The following is a 20,506-nucleotide window of genomic DNA, read 5'->3' on the forward strand; positions in this document are numbered from 1 at the left end:
AACTGGCTACAGATCACCAGTACAGAATTACGCAGAATAGAGAAGCTTCCTTCTGGATCTGGGCCTTGTTCTTATTACCCCTTCCCTTCATGTGCATACCTACCTTTTTGGGTGTCAGAACAGGGAAGGTGCATGGCAGAGGCAAAGGCATATGGTCCATGAAGGTCACTAAGCCAGTGGCAGAACTTAGACCTTAGAATTTAGCTGCTGTCAGTCAGTTCTCAGGGGCATCCGGGGTGATGCTGGCCCTGAGAATAAGAGAGCCAAAAGTGGTTCCCTGACACAGCTCTGGCACAAGGCAGAAACTTCCTCATTATTTCTTATCACAATGAAAAACTTACTTCCAATCCTACAAAAGAGTCTGCATGGCACAAGGGCCTCCCTGTGTGCAATCACTTGCAAGACTTGGGCCTTTGCTGGATCACCTTTGCTAGGGCAAAAAAGTTATTGGGTTCAAATTGAGTAACAGCTGAGTAGAGAAATACTTGCAGGATAAATAATCTGGCGAAAAAAACCCTTCCCCCTTCCCCCGCCAACAACAACTATAAAAGTAAATGGTACAAATAAAGCGTCAGATCCCTATCCATGCTCATTAGTCTTGGGCAATGGGGACTTTCCATCAGGGAAAGTTACAGAGAGTTCTGAGAAGTGATATTGAGCAGTGAGAGATTTGTGCTTGTGTTTAAGCAAGGAGGGGAGCATCCATTAGCTCATTTTAAACAGAAAGTAGAAGAATTTTTTTCTAATATAGGAAACTATCGTTATTGCACAAGATATTAAACTTGTGTCAATCACACACTTAAGGAAATGAAAAAAAAATTAACATTTACATTCAATTACAGTATATGAAAGGACCCATTCCCATACCTAAATGACTCAAAATAGAGGGTAAAGAAGGTTATACGATTACACAGAGAAAATTCTAAGCAAACCACTAAAACCTGCAAGTGTACCATGCATACAGTTCCCACGGATATCTGTAGGAGTTGCATACACAGTGTTAAAAAGGGATTTTCCCCTTAGCTTGGATTAATGTTATGAGAGGTAAGAAACTGATTTGGATCCTATTTATACAGATTGTACGTTGATGTAACTTCCACTGATTCAAATGGCGTTATCCTTGAATCAGACATCTTAAGCGCCAGTTTCTGTGGTGTGCTCTAGATTCTTGATCCACTGTTTCAGATACTCTGTTGAGCTGAATGAGCTTCAATAATGTAGCAGTTGTGTTGTCCTCTCCTTTTCCTCATTCTCCCGTCAATAAGCAGAGGCCTCCAAAGGAATCTTTGTTTGTTTACGAAGGGAGGAAAGAGAGAGGGGAAGGTGCCTGGTGTGAAGATTGTGGATCCCTCAAGACATCTAGATAGACTTTTGTGTAGTGCTCGGGAGGAGCCAGTGGTTTGTGGTACATGTAGGTACCAATGACATAAGGAAGGATAGGAGAGAGGTCCTGGAGGTCAAATTTAGGCTGCTAGGTAAGAGATTGAAGTCCAGGACCTCAATGGTAGCATTCTCTGAAATGCTCTCAGTTCCACGCACAAGGCCAGTTAGACAGGCAGAATTGCAGAGTCTCAATGCGTGGATGAGACAATGGTGTAGGGAGGAGGGGTTTAGATTTATTAGGAACTGGGGAAACTTTTGGGAAAGATGGACCAGGTAGGATGGGCTCCACCTAAATCAAAATGGAACAAGGCTGCCGGCACTTAACATTAAAAATGTTGTAGAGCAGTTTTTAAACTAAGGGCTGGGGGAAAGCCAACAGGTGCGGAGGAGAGCATGGTTTGGACATCTCTTAAGGGAGGATCTATTAATAGAGAATCTCTATGTCCTAGTGAGGACAAGAGGATGGAAAATGATAAAATACAAACAGGGTCTGATCAGAAACAGTCAAATAAAAAAGAGTCCCATTCAATTACATCGTGTAATGGCAGACAGCTAAAAGGAGACAAGTTTTTTAAGTGCTTATATACCAATGCTAGAAGTCTAAATAATAAAATGGGTGAACTAGAGTGCCTCGTATTAAATGAGGATATGGATATAATAGACATCACAGAAACTTGGTGGAATGAGGATAATCAATGGGATACAGTAATACCAGGGTAGAAAATATATCGGAAGGACAGAACAGGTCGTGCTGGTGGGGGAGTGGCATTATATGTGAAAGAAAGCGTAGAATCAAATGAAGTAAAAATCGTAAATGAATCAAACTGTACCATAGAATCTCTATGGATAGAAGTTCTGTGCTCTAATAATAAGAATATAGTGGTAAAGATCTATTACCAACTACCTGACCAGGATGGTGATAGTGACTGTGAAATGCTCAGGGAGATTAGAGAGGCTATTAAAATAAAGAACTCAATAATAATAATGGGGGATTTCAATTATCGCTATACAGTATTGACTGTGTATATGTCACCTCAGGACGGGATACAGAGAAAAAGTTTCTTTTCACTTTAAATGACTGCTTCTTGGAGCAGCTGGTCCTGGAACCCACCAGAGGAAAGGCAATTCCTGATTTAGTCCTAAGTGGAGCACAGGATCTGGTCCAAGAGGTGAATATAGCTGGACCTCTTGGTAACAGTGACCATAATATAATTAAATTTAAATATCCCTGTGGCAGGAAAAACACCACAGCGGCCCAACACTGTGCCATTTAATTTCAGAAAGGGGAACTACACAAAAATGAGGAGGTTAGTTATTAAAAAAAAATTTAAGGGTATAGTGCCAAAAGTGAAATCTCTGCAAGCTGCATGGAAACTTTTTAAAGACACCATAATAGAGACTCAACTTAAATGTATACCCCAATTTAAAAAACATAGTAAGAGAACCAAAAAAGAGCCACTGTGGCTAAACAACAAAGTAAAAGAAGCAGTGAGAGGCCAAAAGGCATCCTTTAAAAAGTAGAAGTTAAATCCTAGTGAGGAAAATAGAAAGGAGCATAAACACTGGCAAATGAAGTGTAAAAATACAATTAGGAAAGCCAAAAAAGAATTTGAGGAACAGTTAGCCAAAGACTCAAAAGGTAATAGCAAACTTATTTTTTAAGTACATCAGAAGCAGGAAGCCTGCTAAACAACCAGTGGGGCCACTGGACAATCGAGGTGCTAAAGGAGCACTGAAGGACTATAAGGCTATTGCGGAGAAACTAAATGAATTCTTTGCATCGGTCTTCATGGCTGAGGATGTGAGGGAGATTCCCAAACCTGAGCCATTCTTTTTAGGTGACAGATCTGAGGAACTGTCCCAGGTTAAGGTATCATTAGACGAGGTTTTGGAACAAATTGATAAATTAAACAACAATAAGTCACCAGGACAAGATGGTATTCACCCAAGAGTTCTGAAGGAACTCAAATGTGAAATTGCAGAACTACTAACTGTAGTCTGTAACCTATCATTTAAATCAGCTTCTGTACCAGATGAATGGAGGATAGCTAATGTGACGCCAATTTTTAAAAAGGGCTCCAGAGGTGATCCCGGCAATTACAGGCCCTTAAGCCTGACTTTATTACCGGGCAAAGTGGTTGAAACTATGATAAAGAACAATATTGTCAAACTTATAGATGAACATAATTTGTTGGGGAAGAGTATACATGGTTTTAGTGAAGGGAAATCATGCCTCATAATCTACTAGAATTCTTTGAGGGGGTCAACAAGCATGTAGACCAAGGGGATCCAGAGGATATAGTGTATTTAGATTTTCAGAAAGCCTTTGACAAGGTCCCTCACCAAAGGCTCTTACCTAAAGTAAGCAGCCACGGGATAAGACGGAAGGAAGGTGCTCTCATGGACTGGTAACTGGTTAAAAGATAGGAAACAAAAGGTAAGTATGAATGGTCAGTTTTCAGGATGGAGAGAGGTAAATAGTGGTGTCCCCCAGGGATCCGTTCTGGGACCAGTCCTATTCAACATATTCATAAATGATCTGAAAAAAGGGGTAAACTGTGAGGTGGCAAAATGTGCAGATGATACAAAATTACTAAAGATAGTTAATACCCAGGCTGACTGCGAAGAGCTACAAAAGGATCTCTCAAAACTGGGTGACTGGGCAACAAAATGGCAGATGAAATTTAATGTTGATAAATGCAAAGTAATGCACATTGGAAAGCATAATCCCAAGTATACATATAAAATGATGGGGTCTAAATTAGCTCTTACCACTCAAGAAAGAGATCTTGGAGTCATTGTGGATAGTTCTCTGAAATCATCCACGCCATGTGCAGCAGCAGTCAAAAAAGCAAACAGAATGCTGGGAATAATTAAGAAAGGGATAGATAATAGGACAGAAAATATCATGTTGCCTCTATATGAATCCATGGTTTGCCCACATATTGAAGACTGTGTGCAGATGTGGTCGCCCCATCTCAAAAAAGCCATACTGGAATTGGAAAAGGTTCAGAAAAGGGCAACAACAATTATTAGAGGTATGAAATGGCTTCCGTATGAGCAGAGATTAATAAGGCTGGCACTTTTTAGCTTGGAAAAGAGACGGCTAAGGCGAGATATGATTGAGGTCTATAAAATCATGACTGGTGTAGAGAAATTAGATAAGGAAGTGTTGTTTACTACTTCTCATAGCACAAGAACTGGGGGTCACCAAATGAAATTAATGGGCAGCAGGTTTAAAACAAATAAAAGGAAGTATTTTTTCCACACAACACACAGTCAACCTGTGGAACTACTTGCCAGAGGATGTTGTGAAGGCCAAGACCATAACAGGGTTCAAAAAGAAACTAGACAAATTCATGGAGGTCGGTCCATCAATGGCTATTAGCCAGGATGGGCAGGAATGGAGTCCCTAGCCTCTGTTTGCCAGACGCTGGGAATGAGCAACTGGGGATGGATCACTTAATGATTACCTTTTCTGTTCATTCCTTCTGGGGCACCTGGCACTGGCCACTATCGAAAGACAGGATAGTGGGCTAGATGGACCTTTGGTCTGACCCAGTAGGGCTGTTCTTATGTTCTTAAGGAGGAGGGGGCAGCTGGAGCCACTGTACTTTCCTAAGAGGGTGCAGTGGAAGCTCTTTACAACTGGTCTTTTCATAGGCTGGCATTCAGGAGACATTGTCTCTACAGTATTAAGTGAGGCCTTAATCCTGCATTAAGAACCACATGGGAAACCCAGCAATGAGCCCTGACTTAAATTAAAGGGGCTTAGCAAACTGGTAGGCCCACATTTCTTAGTGTAGGCTTGGTGCCTGCACTGGTATGTATAGTGCCTATGCAAAACAAGTTTTTCATTGTACTGACCACATTTCATTGCAGAACAAAATCAGTTCAGCTGCAAAACTATTCAGTGCAAATGTATTTGTTTTTCAGCCTTTATAAATGTCTCCTGAAAAAGGAGAGTCAACTTAATCCTTTTATTCAAAACCTTACCAGCATTTTAAAATGGAAAAAGTCATTACAATTTTGTAGCATTTTCAAAGAAACTATTTTCAAAGATTTTAAGCAAACAAAGCCACTTAAATCCATTTTTGTGTTGTTAAAACTAGCTAATCTCATTTAAGAAGTAGGAGCTCAACAAACAACAATATTCTGGTAGGTTGCAGACTGTTAAGCACTCAAAAATGCAGTGCTGTAGCAACTCCTCTGGCAGCTTCCAAATTTACACATGGTTAGTCCTGAATAGGATGTTGTTTTGTAGCAGCAAAAAGAAGAAAATCTGTGGGCATTACTTCTAGAAATAAAAAGAACATAGACAATCAAGACCTGCTTCTCATTTGCTATATTTATAGTCTACAACTTCTGAAAAAAAAAATAGCATCACAGAGAGAATATACAGCATGTGTGTCAAAGCACAGTTCAACTTCAAGCTCTCTGGCTGAGGAATCTTCTTAGATGGAGCTGCTACTTAGAACAGATAATATCCACACAAACAAGCAGACATGGGGATCTGATTCTTCACTGCTCTGCACTTTTGTGTAGACGTGCACTTGCACAAAGCATGTGAATAAACACTAACACTGAATTAGCATGTATGGCAGCAGAGAATTATGATATCAAAAACATTGCAATTGCATGACTAGGTAATTATTTTTTTCATATTTTTCACAGCTTTCAGTAGTGATCATGACCAACATGAGTCTTATTTGTTCTAAACATCTCTAACAAATCATCATCTCCAGAGAGCTCTAAACTTAAGGCAATTATCGCTCTATTGCCATAATACAGATTAAAAAGTATAACTTAAAGTGCACTTCTCTGAAAAGTAAGTAGGTAAAAATGGCTATATTTACTCAACAGATCTGTTCCCTGTGTGTATTCAGAGTTCTAGATACTGAGAAAATAAACTGTTGCTGCTTTTTACTCCTTTTAGCAGGTAAGGAGGAATGAGCTGGGTTCTGTTCCTTCTCATGCATTGTAGAAGAATTATCTACACAGTTACATCTGTGAAAACCCAGCAAAGAAAGTGGAGCTTACCTAGCTGTCATTGAAGGCATCATCTGATGAAAATGGGGTTGCAGATGTAACTGAGAGCCTAATTTTTCCTACATAAGAACTGATCATGATGTTTAAGAAGAAAACCATCCATCTTGGCTCTCAGAACCAGGGTGAGTTTGCTGGAGCTGTCATTTAGAAAAGACATATTTCCCTTGTTTATTAAATACACTCAGTTTACAAGAGTCTTTGAGACACAAGACACTTTTAAGACGAGAATTGCCCTTCTAGAGTCTCCCAGGAAATATCCATTATTGAGCTCTCTCCATGAGTTAATCAAAGTATGTGTTATATTATAGAATACTAATAACCTTGAAAAAAAAAACCACTGTGCACATTCAGAAATTCAGGGCTGTTAAGGATACCAGAACAACAGCCCTAAGGAACAAAGTCCTCTGTTTGGCCAAATAAGTACAGCATGGGCACTGTAAATACAAGCTTCCAACATGTGTCTGCAATAATTCATCTCACTACATGGGAAAATAATTTGGGGAATACCCATTCAGCCTCCATTAATGACCATACATACATTGGTCTTTCTGCTGTCAGCCAACTAGTAACAACTGTTGTAGTTGCACGTGCGTGTTGTGAAGTATACCCCGGGAACAAAATTGAGAGCACCACCAAATGGTAACACTTTTTGGTCATCACTAACCTGAGCTTATTTCAAACTGGTGATTAAAAAAATGAAAAGGTCACTCTCCTGAGCCACACAGTACTCCACTAGAAAAGTCATTTCATGCATCTCAAAAATTGTTTTCCAGTGCATTTAACTTGATAGAATAACATTTGGTGAACTATACCTGTGAGCACACTTTAACTACAGTCTTCCTCACTTTAGCAGCCCCATGACATTCACAGTCTTTTTGCAGTTTTGTTGTACCAAAGACAACTCTACAACACTGCTTCAGACTTCTCACTTCTCTTTTCTTTGAACTGATCCTTGCTCTTACTTTCTGCTCTCCCTCTAATTTTCCCCTCCATCATCTCATCTGGTTTTATAGCCTTCAGTATCTCCTCTCCTCCTCCTATCCCTAATTCTCTACAGCTTTCTTCCCCTTCCTTCCTGCTGCCTACTACAGCTATCTGATAACATCTTGGAAAACAGAAAATACAATTAATAGTATTCAACATGGTTTCATGAAAAAATAGGTTGTCAAATGAACATCATAACATTCTCTGATGAGATTATGAATCTAGTTGATAAATGTAACTGTATTGACATAATATACATTTGCTTAGTTCCACTCTGCATTCTGATTTTTTAAAAAAATAGCACTATACAAAGTTAATATGGCATATAGTTATTAAATGACTCAAAGATGGCTAATATATCCCAAAATATAATTCTATTTGAGCATAAGCTTTTGTGAGCTACAGCTCACTTCAGGTAGCTCACAAAAGCTTATGCTCAAATAAATGTATTAGTCTCTAAGGTGCCACAAGTCCTCCTTTTCTTTTTGCGAATACAGACTAACACGGCTGCTACTCTGAAACCTGTCAAAATATAATTGTTAGTGGGAAGTTATCCACCAGTGGTCTGTCCTAGTGGGGTCAGTCAGGGGTTACTACTTGGCCCCGTGCTAGTCAATACTTTTATCAGCTGATTGGAGGAAAATATAAAGATATTGATATTTGCAAAGAATATAAAGATTGGTTGCATGGTGAACAACAAATGAGGACAGGTCATTGATACAAAGAAATCCGGATCCCTTAATAAACCAGGTGCAGACAATCATGTTTTCAAACAGTTAAACTCAAGATTATATATCTATGAACAAAGTCTGTAGGCCAGACTTACAGGATGAGGGTCTGAATCTGGAAAACAGTGACTCTGAAAAAGATTTAAGAGTCATTGTTGATAACCACTGAACATGAACTCCCAGTGTGATGGTGTGGCAAAAAGGGCTAACATGATCCTTTGATGTATAAACAGGATATCAAGTAATAATATAATAATAATAATAAGAAGATAATATCAAGTAGCAGTAAGCAGGCAATATTACTTTTGTATGCAGCATTGGTGAGATTCCTCTAGTGATACTGTGTCTGGTTTAGATCTCCATACTTTAAAAAGGATGTTGAAAAACTGGACAGGGATCAAAGAAGAGTGATAAGAATGATCTGTCATCTGGGAAACATGTCTTACAATGACCGATTAAAATAATTCATTTTATTTAACTGAAGAGAAGTTTCAGAGGTCCATAGAGTATCTAAACATGGAAGAGATATCTGATGCTAAAGGGTTCTTTAAACTAGCAGACAAAGGCACAATACAATCCAATGGCTGGAAGTTTAACTTAGCAAAGTTCAAAATTGACATGTGACATAAATGTTTAATCAGTGAGGGTTACAGGACACAGTCAGTTCTTCATCAATTGGAGATTTAAAGTCAGGATAAGTTTTAAAGTCAAGATAGGATGTCTTTTTACAAAAATTCAGCTTCATGCAGAAATCACTGGGGAAATTATATGTTCTGTTTGATAGAGAAGGACACTGTAGTATTAGCTTAATGATCTCATCTGGCCCTAAAAAAGTAAAGCACAGTAAAATAAGTGCAAAATGGGGCACAACCGGCTCCTCTTCCACAACCAAAGTGGAGAGTGCAGTTCTGCTGTACAAAGAATGAGAGTGTGTTGCTGTGTGCAGAGGGGAGGAGGGAAGAGGGAGATAGGAGGAGGAGAAGAGAGCACACATTGAGAGTTCACAATCTTCACAGCATGGAGCATGAAAGCAAACAGAGTGGGAACTGGCTGGACGATCCACTGTTACACAGAACCCCCCTCCACTTCCCCCACTGCAGAGGGACAAGTTACTGCCTCAGGGATGCAGCTGCTGAATATCCTGTTAATTATGATTTCTGTCCTCCAGTTCCCCCAAGGAGCTAATCAATTCACAGCCCAGTATTTGATTAGGTTACATTGATTCAGGTTATAATTAAACATAAGTAACTATGTAATGTTATCATTGAAACCCATTTTCTTCCCCTCCTCCCATACACTCACTTGGTTAATCTTCAACTCATTGCAATGCATCTAAAATAAATTGACAGGTTTCAGAGTAGAAGCTGTGTTAATCTGTATTCGCAAAAAGAAAAGGAGTACTTGTGGCACCTTAGAGACTAACCAATTTATCTGAGCATAAGCTTTTGTGAGCTACATCCGATGAAGTGAGCTGTAGCTCACGAAAGCTTATGCTCAAATAAATTGGTTAGTCTCTAAGGTGCCACAAGTACTCCTTTTCTTTTCGCTAAAATAAATTGTAAGTCTTTAAAGTGCCTAGCACTTTAGTTTAATGTAAATAACCAATGGCAACAAAAAATAAAATTAAATAGATCTCAACACTTCAGGAGATTATGATTTCAATTCCATTGTATTATAAAGTTGAAGTATCCAATGAAAGTTAGTACAACATTATACACGCCCTATGCAGGTTCAAACATTTAATCAATGGGTGCATTGCAAGAACAGAGACCAGCTGGATTCAATGAACTGATGCACTCTATACACACACACACACACAGAGTAACTGGGTTGGCCCTTTCTACTTGGTCAGGGTTCTGGGATATCTACCCAGCTGATAGAAGGTAAGAATTTAAAAGCGTTTGTTATGCTGCACTGAGCCAGTATTGGCTTCTGGACCACAGGACAACGCTAATGACAGTCATGGGAAATTGTTACTCTCTCACATTCTACTTTTTCTAGTAGACACCACCACAAGGAAGACACACACAAATAAAATCCAAACGGGCACACAAACAATCCTACTTCAGATTGTTCAAATAATGCCTGTCCAACTGGCCAAGCTGGTAGAAAAAGGCTGGATTTTACTGAACTTTTTTAGTACAGGGATAATAAAAAAAAGAATAAACACTTGGACAGAAACTATTTCCAGTGGAAGATAAAAACTCAAGCTTGTATCTCAGTCAGGGGCACCACAGCTTTGAAGTAAGCACTGCGAATTTTATTTGATTGAGATGCATAAAAATCCAAAAAATAATAATGATTAATTATACAATGACAGGGTTAAATAGAAAAGGAAACTTAAAAGCTTGTAAAACCAAAAATGTTCTGTTAACTCAGAAGTGGATTAGAATGTTCAAAGTGCTTCGGGACTCGACACCATGTAAAGGCTGATTTATACTCCAGGCATCATAATGCCTACCTACTTCAGAGTGACAAATAGCACAGAGCTGAAATCTCAATGGCAGCCCCAGAGCACTAACAGCAAATGTCTTCCATCTTAATAGCTGGGCCTCTGCAATTCTATTCACTTAAAATTCTGAGCATTTAACACTTCTTGTTGCATCTAAATCCAGATACAAAAACCTTCAAATCAAACTATTTACCTCAAGTGAAATCTGCCTTGAATAATTCATAAGCAGCAAGGAAGCTAAAAGAGAAAAAGCTGAAGAGGGTTTTAATGAAGTCTAGAGTTCCAAAAATAGTGGTATAAAAGCTATTATGGATCTTTTCTAACCCTATGAAAAGGAATATCAGTCTCTGTAACAATGAAAGATCCAAGTTTCTTCTTGTCAGTGACTGATGCTGCTAACAGAATCACGCAGATTATTGCAGAGAAAGGGGCTCTATTTGAAGATGTAATACCTGATGAAGGATCTGAAGTGTTCAAATTGATTTTTATTCTTCCTGGCTCTGTGAAGAAGTATTGATCCTTAAAATTGCTATACTAAGCTGCAATTCAATTAGAATAAAATATGAAAGTCAAGTAAGCTCAAGACTAGCATTATAGCACCTATCTGGCAAAGCTACTACAACTTGCAGAGGCTTAGAGTGGAATATTAGACACAATCAGGTATTGTATATCATAAATAGCCATTCCACCGAGAGTAGGCAGGTTCTGTATTTTGATGTTTCAAACAAATCATCTCTGCTCAGCAGTTATTCGGTTGATTTCTCTAGGATTTCTGTGGAGCTATTGTGCCAGTGACAATGGAAGAGTAGGAGATTTTGCATGGTGAAAACAACGTGTCATCGGCTGAACTACAATTCAAAATGGAAAGAAAAGAGTTCTGAAGTATTTACATCAGAAATGTGAAAAGGGGGGTGAAGTCAGAAACTGAGACAAAAGTACTAGCTTTTTGAAATTTAAGTTAACAAAATTTTTTCCTTTCAAATTTATCTGAAAGTATTCATATTGGTATTATTAATACACCATATAAAACCAGTCTATGTATGATCTGATTCCCCTAAGCCCACAGAAGCCATCTAACCAAAATAATTTTTTATGTCACTTAAGATCACATACATAAGGAAAATTACTTCACATGTAATCTTAAGTAAGACCTTCTTGACTTCCACTCATAAAACACTTTGGGCTGTAGAGTTAAAATCCACCTCTAGTTTAATAATTAGAGTATCCGTCTGGATTTTGCAGATGGTCAAAGATACTGTTACAAATACTGATTATCCCAGACATTGTTAATGAAACACAGAAATATAGCACTATTAAAGAGGCTCCTGGGTGAGGGAGAGGAGATTATTTTTTTCAAATTCTAAAACAGCCTAAATTAGCCTACTTTTTTTTGTTGCTGAGTCCAATACAAAATAAATTATCAGGAAAAAAAATTCTGTAACCTTTTACAGTGTTAAGGTTAATTTTGGAAACCTCTCTTTGTGTTGATTTCTGTCACAGCTTCTTTAAAGTTTATTCAAAGTTTAAGTGTAGTATGATAATCTGACACATTCTACTTTACACACTGTAGAGGAAGGATATTCCAGTGGATAGAGCACTTGCCTAGGGCTCAGGAGACGTGAATTAATTCCCTGCTCTGTCAAGGTCTTCCTGAGTCACCTCAGGCAAGTTTACTTATTCTCTCCATGCCTTATTTTCATCCCCATCTCTAAGATTTGGAAGGTCTGTACTTCCTTACTTCACAAGAGTGTTGTAAGGAGAAATACATTCAAAATTGTGAGGCTCTCATACTAAAGTAATGTGTATGTGTGTGTGTGTGGGGGGGGGTACCTATGATATCCAGACAGACACACGCTGGAAATTTCCATGGAGAAGTGTACAAGGCATTCTGAATGAGAGAAGTCCCAGAATGCACAGCTTTCCAATACGAATCCTGGGGCGAGCTGCCAGACCTGCTCAAGGCTCCACACCTTACAACATGAACATCAGAAAATATAATGTATTGTACAGAGATCCTGACTAAATTAACCACACGGTGCAGGGGTAGAGAAATTAGGGTAAGGAAGGGAAACTGCAAATAGGGGAAGAGTTGTCCGAATATTACTAACCCTTTTTAATAAGCTTAAATATTTTCTCAAGTGAACTAATCCTAAAGTGCTGAGGTTTGGTCTTATTTTGTTTCTCTCTTCAGGGAAAGGTAGATCACAGGACTACTGAACACGTCTGTAAATTTGTGCCCAGGGAATAATCAGGACTAAAATAGCAAAGGTGCTGCTGCTGTTGATCAAGAATACTTGTAATTGGCAGAACATAGCTAGTAAATTTCTTCCATGGCAATAATTGCTACTGAGAGATAAGACTCAAGTGCCTAAGACTCAAGTAGCAATAATTGGTACTGAGAGATACGACTCAAGAGATAAGCACCAAATTTGTTTGTGGTTTTAAAGAGAAATAAAGAAATGGAAATGGGCTTCTCCTAAAGCTTCTCTTCTTGCCTACTTTAGTTCCTGCAGCATATTATGCACAGAGAGGAAACAATAGAATAGGAGCTCTCTGAATATGGGAATGCCCGCCAGTCTACAGGAGATTGTATTCCTTTTGCATCTTACTTGTTATAGGGGTTTTGGAGCAGAACAATTTTAAAGTGATCCCACGTAGAATCATTGATGAACTAGTGTATCAAGCCTGAACAGTGAAATCACAGCATTCGACGTTAGTTTTAAACTGTGGGGCAATCACAGTGGAATGACATAGCTGGGTTGTAACTCAAAGGATAATTTTTGATTTGTTTTCAATATGGAGATGCTCAGCTCTAGGGAGATAGTCTCATCTTTTTAAAAAGTTTAGAGTATAGAATAAGGCAGAATAAGGCTTTAAGCAAGCAAGCAGGCTGGTTTGCCTTGTCAGCTTTTCACCCTCTCTTTTATTCTTCCCCTCCTCCTGCGCATTACATACTCCAACAGACAAAAGGAATACACTGGCTTTGTTTAATATTTTTATTTATTAATTTTTATTTACCGCATTCCTTGCTTTTGGGCCTTGAGCCCATTCTGGGAGGCTTCCCACGGTTCATGTCCTCTGGGCGAGTTTCCAAGGTTCATGTCCTTGAGAGGAGCCGTGTGTGCACTGCTCCTACACAACACTGAGGGTGTGCCCTGAATGTTGCTAAGTGCATGAACCCTGCATGAATCCTTCATTAGAGGAATTCAGAGGTCTGGCAGGCCCCTGCATTGTAAGGATTGGTAATTTGAAGAAATGTCTTTCTCACATTCCCTTTCAGAAGTTGGAGTAGAAAGTGTTTGTATAACCAATGTAACAAAGGGGAGATTTAGACAATATCTTCTTAGGGGTTTGGACTGTTTTGTGGCCCCAAGTTTCCAACTCTAATTTATTGTCACTGGTTCAGTATTTAATGAGTCTGCCAAGGTTTTGCACATTTCACTGTAGTGAGATAATAATCCCATTTACTCCTTTGGCTGTAAGGTGTCTCAGACAAAGAGCTATACCACACACACCTAATAGCCAAAGGATTAAACCTACCAGCCAGCAAAGTCCAATGAGGAAGATGGGTGGCCCCCCACTGAGTAGGGGCATATGCCCAGATGAAGAGCTATTGTTTCCCAAATGTAGGGAAAGGAAAGGTGCTGAGGTCTCTACCAGGGTGATATCCCTGGACCCTTCTTGGGGGGTTCAGTTTTTCATATCAGCTTTCAGCTAATAGAAATCTGATGAGTTTCAACATGTCCCTCAACCTCAAAAAAAAAAAAAGGCGGGGGAGAGGGGGGATGGAGAAACAGAGAGAGAAATAACCACACAGCCTTATGCTGGACATAGTGCCAAGCTGCACTGCTTAAGAAAACACAAGGAGATATTGCACCTCTTGGATCTACCTGGCACTCAGGTGAAGCACATTCACTGATACATCCTTTAAGGGGTGCACACTCTCCTCCCTGCATGTTGGGGTACTCTGAAGGTCAGTTGAGAACAAGGCAGTAGGGATATGGACGTAACTCCTCTTACTCCTTTCTTGCCCTCTTTGTGATGCCAGCATCCCTGAGAAAGTAAAGTGGGATGAGTCCCTGTGCTTCCCTGAGCACAGGAACCACACATTTCCACAATGAACAGAAAGAGGCTCCTTGCAGTCTCACCCCCATCCCCAGCCACCACAACAGACATCAAGGACCAAGCATAGCCAAGTCCCTGAATAACCAAGTATTAAAGGTCACAGACTGCAAAATTCCCTGCAACAATTCATTGCATGAATTTACTAAAAGATATTTTATGATAGTTAAGATTAAAATACATGGAGAAAAGGCTAGAGTGAAGTGAGGCAAACTAGAGGGAAAAATCAAGTTGTGAGGGGATGAGAGTTGCTAATGCCAGCACTTTCTTGATTATGCTCTACTTTGTCTCTTTGTAAGTGGTTGCATGCTGATGAAATTTTCAACTCTTTCACTAACAACCTATTTGCAAAGCAGGAGTCCCTTCTTTCACTGAGTAACTAAGTACAATTGTCTATAAACCCTGCTGGAATAATTTTGTTGACTGTTAGTACTTACCATTTTCCACTCCTTAGTAGCATTTGCTTTTATTGTACATGCAAAGTTAAAGGTTGCATGGTAGTCAAACTGTCACTTCTTAGTACAGCTGTAGAAAAGAACTATTGAAATGTACTTTTGTGACATTGGCTAATTTAGACCTTAATAAACTGCCTTCTTAACTTGGTACTAATAATGAAAAAAACCTGAAGAAAATGGTATTTTAAACAGAACTTTATAGCCTTTTCATCAAGTGACCTTTGTAGGAAGATAAGTTTCTTTAATATCTTATATAATTAAAGCAAAAATACAAAAATAAAACCATATTGACACACATCGCACATAGGTAGTATTAATATCCAGGACTACTTCACCTGCACTGTGACCACTAATCTGTCTTCCAAAGAACTACTTCAAGAATACCAAGGGCCTAGTCTTAGAATCCTTATGTCAAATAATCCTTCCTCATCCATGTGACTGACTCCCAAACCTTTGAGAAGCTTCAAGGAGCACAATTTTATACACAAGTGCTTAAATGCTTTGAGACATACTTGGTACCAACTACTTAGTGGCAGAGCTAATAGCAGAGTAGGGGGGCAACTACCCCTGCAGTAGCCCTTAGATGTACATATGACACCTTTTCAAGCATATTATGCAGCTGACAAAAGGAGGGGTACAACATGAATTTTCATATGGGGCTGAAGAGTAAGTCTGCCCCACACATGCCCAGCAGCAGTGTTTCCTATTCTGCAGGGCTGGAACCAACTTCCTGTTCCATGCATTCAACATGATGCACAGGGTCACATGCTGCTGTGTCCCTGTGCCCCATGTTGCATCTCCACGTTCTCAAATTTGGCTTGGCCAAAGGATGGGCCAAATCTGAATGGCGCTGCAACCCTGTGCTCCAAATTTCAATGCCTGGGGTGGAAGCCAGGCCCAGCCCCACTAGCAGGAGCTGCCACTGCCAAATGAGTGCAGAGTGAGTTCACTCTCCAGCCCACCACTGGTGACCCATTGCCCCCTGCCCCTGGCTGCAAAACCTAGCTCTACCGGTGGAGCTATTGACTGCAGTTGAACATCCATTTAACAGCAGCACAGAAATTAGACCCCAGGGCCCAAGCAGAGACTTAAAATTGTAAAAGCCAACAAAATGGCTAAAAAGCAAGACTACAGAAATCCTACCTCAATTCTGATAAAAGTTATGTGAGGTTACTCTAAGGAAGGTAAATATCAATACCTGGAAAGACAAGACAATGTACCAGATAAAAATTACCCCATTTTAAAATAAAATGTTCTATAATAATACTGTATCATCTATTTATAAAAATGCACCTATCTTGGTATTGATTTATATACAGTGCTTATTTCCGATAAAGGACCCCCAAAGGACTTTACAATCACTGAATAAAGTTTCATTATCACATGCATTTTACAGATGAGTAAACTGAGGCTCTGACATTTAAGTCATTTCCTGTGTAGTAATATGGCAGATTGGGGATTAGAAGCCAGCAGTGCTAAATCCCATGCCACACAAGCTGCAATTATAAAATAAAATAAATAAATAAATAGATCACCAGTATAATCTACACTGCATCCAAGTCCAGCAGCCTACGGAGAACACAACAAATGTTAAAGAAAATTACAACTCAAGCAATCTCTTAAATACCAGGAAAAATGCCAAATAAATAAGGCATTACTTACACTTTATTAAAAGGGAAAAGAAAAATGCCTTGAAATAATACATTGCAAATATAAACAAAATACTAGCATGTCACAATAGAGTATGGTAAATTCAGACAATGTTCCCCTTGTTTTGTCCTGTATTCATAATTTCTTACCTAGGAAACATTGGAAATATGTGGTTATTGTTTTTAATATTAAATTCCATACATGTTTGATGGTTTAGCATCATTTTGAAGTAGAGATGCATGTATGTATGAAGTAAACATTGGATAGTTAGTTGTCCTGGTTTTGACTCATCTAAAACTTTAATCTGTTCACATTTTATTGGCTATTTGAGCCTAGAATCCAGTAAATGTCCATAGGTTTTGAAGTAAAAATGAAATGACAATTCACCTGATAAATACTTAAAATTGTATTTAGGTTAATTTTACCCCAGCTTTTAGTTATTCACTATGGGCACAAAAACTATGCAAATTCTGAATCATTCTTCAAATTTGTTCACGGAGATATTGAATTTAACTTGCAAATGTTGATAATTCAATCCATCTCAGAGTAATCTGCCTAATTAATGCATTTTTGTTGTGCATCAGTATATATTACATATGGAGTTTTGCAAATTGAAAACTTCTTTTGAAGTGCTAAATTTTGAAATAGCAGAGAATCCTTTGAATCTTGCAAACAGAGCTTTGTAAGATATTTTCAGTCTCTGAAACTCTTCAACTCCATCTCATTTTTCCTTAATACTCATTTGCTATTGATAACAATTTATGGCTAATTTAAGCAGGAAAAAATTAGATAATTAAGCTGTTATTTTGTGCACTGCATGACATTATTACAAATGAGAATCTAATCTCCCAAAGAGAATAAAAAGACTGTAGGAGCCCAATTATTTGTAATAAAGCCTTTGATTTCACCAATCATATTATTTGGTTATATTTTGGACCAGAAAGATAGCATACGGCCCATCTGTGTCTATGTCTAGTGATAATATTTTGGGAAGATTTTTCCTCCTTCTAAATGCTGTTTTAACTCCTTAAAGTGTGTTCATGATGGCAGATTCTATGGCTGCCTTTGATGGTTAACGTATGCCACAGACTAACATTTGTAGTAGGAAATATCTCCTAAAATCTCTTAAAACTTGATCCAAAGCCCATTGAAGTCAATGGGAGTTTTTCCTTTGACTTCAGATAACTTTGAATCAGGACTGTAAGACCAGATTTTCAAAAGGACTCAGCACCCAACAGCTTGCTGAGCAAAACGGATGTTCAAAAAAGTGCCAATCGCCAACCCTCAGAAAATTAGTAGCCTCCAGTAAGGTATCCAAAACTTTACAATTAGTCACTTTTGAAAATCTTTGCTATTAAACACTATATTTATATATCTATCTATATTCCATAATTAAAGAAATATATATATATATATATATATATATATATGAAAAAAAATATATATATAAGAAAAAAACATATAAGAAAAAAACACAATTAAGATTGCATAGTTAAGAACTGAACAGTAAGGGAATCCTGGAGCTTATTTTTGCCTCCTTGTATGTATATGTTATAATCAGAGTTAGCTGAAATTTTTCATTCAAAAAGCTGGTTAAAAAGCTGGCTGATTTTTTGGGGGGTGGGGGGGTTGGTTAAAGAGGACTTTTAAAGTTTATTTATTTTAATTTTTTTGCCATGCATCCCCATCTCTCTCACCTTACTCACCACCTCCCTTTTCCTATGGTGAAAGAAAGAGGCAGGCGGTGGGGGAGAAAAGTTTGTCAGAACCCCTCTATTCTATCATTTTCTTGACAACCATTGGCACAACCTTTGTTTGGTGCAATTCAGGGGACTGCAATGTAGCCAGCATCCTCCATTCCATGTCCACTTACTCCATGCTATGACACAAGTACACCATATGTGGCAACATTAAGTAGCAGAGGTTGCGGGAGTCAGGGAAAACTACTTGGACTCTCTCACTCTGGTGACCTCAAGAAAAAATCTTTGCATACCCCTAATAATCAATTACTTGTCTTTTTTCTAACACAAGATACACATGGGATGAGACACTTAACTACAAAGCTAACATAGCTGAAAACTTAAGTGGTCTATTTCACTATTAGTCTGTACTACTTAGGCCATAATAGTTTTGTATGTTTGATTTACTATGTACTTTTCACATATATGGACCCAATGGGTGAAATAGTAGCTGAGTGAATAATTGATTTTTTTCAGTTCACTGGCAGTCCCAAAATGTTGGTTTACAAAGAAACAAAAAACAAAATATCATTTTAGGATAAACAAAAAGGCATGTTTGACCTGACAGAAAACATATTAGCTGTATTTTTTTAAAAAGCAAAAGAAATTTGGAAGTAAATGGCTAGATTAGAGTCACAAATGCAGGAAGAAGAGGGCACCACTACCTCCTGCTTATGCCTAATAGTCTAGTGGTCAGGCACTCACTGGGATATTGGAGACCTGGGTACAAGTCTGGAACAAAGACACTAAGGCCAGGCTCTGACTCAGGTTTGAGTCCAAGCCCCCTTTCCATCCACACACAAATCAGTTTGACTCAGGTCAGCAAACACACAGGGATTGGGTCCTAGGATGCTAGTAGGAGGGTGCTCAGAGCTCAAGTCCCACTGTGACTTGGGTTTAAGCCCTGTCATTTTGCAGTGCGGATGCAGATCAAGCTGCAGAGCCAAGTCAGAAGGTCTGTGTAGTGCAGTATGGACATGTTAGCATGGCTGCCGGACCCAGTTCTAGCAACTGTAAGCCCAGGTTTACAATGGAGTGCAGATGCTCAAGCATGGCCTTGGAAACATGTTTAGTGTGTAGTGCAGACATATCCTTGGAGTCTTACACTTTGTGACTAAGTCCCTGCTCCAGATATTCCTTGAGTCGGAGAGTGAGAATGACTCTATAGTCCCATGGGTAGGGCACTCGCTTGAGGGCGAGGAGGTATCCTGCTCCCATTTCCTGTCCAAGAACTAATTATTTATGCAAAGTAGAACAGTGTTAACAAGAGAGAATGAGACTAACCTATGCTGGGTCTCCTACATCCCAGGTGAGTGCCCTAATCACTGGGCTATAGTGTATAAGTGGGCCACCATCATCTCCTCCTCCTCCTCCTCCTCCTCCATTTTGTGAATGGCACCTAAGTTGTCTCGTGAATAAAAAAATTGAAACGTTTCATTCTGAAAATGTGGAAATAAACTGTTTCAACATTTCTGATTTTTATTAGTTTCTAACAAAAGAGTTGGCCAACATGGGCAGTGTGAGAGCCCCCGCCCCTTCAGGGAGGCTAGCCACGTCCCCCCCCTTACACTCGAGGCCCCACCCCTACCACCCCCCCAAGCCTCCCTTCCCTTCCTGCCCCTCCCCCACAGCCAGAGGAGCCCCAGCTGAGCCCCACCTGAACCACCCTGGGCCAGCCGCTGGGCCACCTACTGGCCTCAGCGCTGGGCTACCCGCTGGCCCCAGCCATCCGCTGGCCTCCAGCCAAAGTTGAGCCCCTGCTGGCTTCAGGAGAAGGTGGAGCCTGGGTGGGACGAGGGCCTGGGTTAGGGGAGGCATAGTCTCCCCTGGCCTATTATGCCCACTACCCATGTTGCCCAATATGGACACAAGTTAGCAAAACATTTTGGTGGAACTGAATTTGCATTTTCAACAGATACATGATTCAACACCTCAAAACTCAAA

The 20,506-nt window shown here is 39.3% G+C and overlaps 1 protein-coding gene across 5 annotated transcripts in view; it reads right to left on the minus strand.

The window, feature by feature from the left end:
* Window positions 1-20,506, minus strand: part of RALYL (RALY RNA binding protein like) — a 625,744-nt gene that overhangs the window by 449,119 nt on the left and 156,119 nt on the right. The window contains exon 4 of one of the 5 annotated variants that reach the window (XM_084621332.1): window positions 6,424-6,569. The exons of the other annotated variants lie outside the window; for them this stretch is intronic. The gene's annotated coding sequence lies outside the window, so the exon portion shown is untranslated. The remainder of the gene's footprint in view (window positions 1-6,423; window positions 6,570-20,506) is intronic. 5 annotated transcript variants of the gene reach the window in all.

Source organism: Lepidochelys olivacea (genome assembly GCF_965140295.1).
Source record: "Lepidochelys olivacea isolate rLepOli2 genome assembly, chromosome: 2".
NCBI lineage: Eukaryota > Metazoa > Chordata > Testudines > Cheloniidae > Lepidochelys > Lepidochelys olivacea.